Source organism: Rhagoletis pomonella, unplaced genomic scaffold, assembly GCF_013731165.1.
Source record: "Rhagoletis pomonella isolate Grant_MI unplaced genomic scaffold, Rhpom_1.0 Rhpom_scaffold_00004, whole genome shotgun sequence".
Lineage (NCBI taxonomy): Eukaryota > Metazoa > Arthropoda > Insecta > Diptera > Tephritidae > Rhagoletis > Rhagoletis pomonella.
The window spans coordinates 15,885,797-15,887,537 of record NW_023458558.1 but is presented as its reverse complement, the minus strand read 5'-3'; the positions used below and the strand labels follow the sequence as shown (position 1 = coordinate 15,887,537).

The window sequence follows — 1,741 nt, the reverse complement described above, 5'->3', positions numbered from 1 at the left end:
AGTTGCGTTGGGGGTATCTATTAGGAACGTAATTGTATTTGTTTTTTGTTTTTGCTACAATATACATACATATGTAATTCTAAAGAGTAGTTGTACATTAATTAACAATGCGAAATTGCTTTGAGTTTTTAGTACAAATGTTGCTGTAATTTATTTGCAATTTAAACGATTCGGTACTACATACTAAAAATGTCTCTGAACCACTTTCAAAAATTTACTGGTTTCGGTGGACCCCCTGCTGCAACATTTCTACCATATTCCCAAAACTCCACAAAAATTTGAAGATTAGAGAGCCAGCGATGGAATATGCAATTTTTTTTTACCAGAGAGAGGGGTTTATTCCAAAACGTCAATATACAAACAGCAGTGTCTTTTATTTCTAAACCTCAGTAGATTGTAATGCCAAATGTGCGCAACCACGGTTATATGATAGTTTTCAAATAGGTTGCGCTAGTTAGGCTTTTTCGTCTAGTGCGGTTAAGAAATAAAAGAGACTGTTGCCTTGCATTTTGACATTTTAGAATGCACCCCTCTCTCTCGCTCTGAGTAGTTATATTTTTTAAGAACACTCCAATTTCCAAAACTCAGAACGCTGCACAGTGTGGCGACTAGAAGAAGCTAGTTGGATAAAATTATTTTATTAGTGTTTTAGATAGATAAGGTCGAAATTTAAAAAAAAAAATCTAAGACCTTGGTCGGAAATACCCGTTGACCCAAAAAGTGTATGATGAAAAAGAGTAGTTTTATTTTTTGTGGCATACGTTACAGCTATAGGCCAAATGAATATTTTTTAGAAAGAGAATTTTAAGAATATTTTTATACTTTATTCTAAAATATCCTACGTATTAATGAAACAAACTTTTTTCTGGGTTTAAAATTTAAAAAAGACAACAACTTTTCCATTGCTTTCAAAAATAAAAAAAGTTTTGCATGAAAAGTAACGGTTTTAGTTCTAGTTCTATTTTACTTTTATGTTCTCGCTACACCCCTAGTGATATATTTACTGTATTATACATATGTATGTATAGATTTTCCTGATTTGAAACCACACAAGCTCTACCCAGATTTGCAGCGGACGACGGTAAAGCGGTCGACGATTAAAAGCGTAAACAGACGGCAGCATTGATCCAGATCAACTCGGGAATTAGCTGCAGTTGATCCGGATTAAGTCCGAGTTAATCCGGATCAACGCTGCCGTCTGTTTAAGCTTTAACCGCTGTCAAAATAAGAACTCGCAAAGGGCTATGGATTAGCTCATAATTGCGGAGGCAGCGTTTTTACCGCCGACGTTTTTTGGTTGATTTAAAATTATTTCTATATTCCCGCTCAGCGGGGACGGCACAATGTTGATTGTAGTAATTTTTATTATTTTCACAAGTTTGGCAATGTTTTCATACATTTTTATTTCCAAAGAATCTACATACATACCCGCACGTACTGAAAACATATTTATTTATTTTTAAATCAAAATGTCAACTGACGGTAGCCGTCGTGCGCCGTAATTGTGTTTAGATACTCTTAGGTCCTTACTGTACAATGCGATGCGCTAGCATTCTGGACATTTCTAAATACATTTCTTTTAATGTAATGTAATGTAATGTTAATGTAAATGTAACTCATTTCCAATTCGTCTTTCAGCTTTGGATGTTGTTCTCTATGGCGCTACTTTCGCGGGAATGAAATTAGCTGGCGTTATTCTAATTGCTGTTGGCTTTTTCCTAGTTATGTTCCCCGAAAACTG

The 1,741-nt window shown here is 34.9% G+C and overlaps 1 protein-coding gene across 1 annotated transcript in view; it reads right to left on the bottom strand.

The window, feature by feature from the left end:
- Positions 1 to 1,741, bottom strand: part of LOC118737096 (putative thiamine transporter SLC35F3) — a 24,214-nt gene that overhangs the window by 20,733 nt on the left and 1,740 nt on the right. The window lies entirely within an intron of this gene.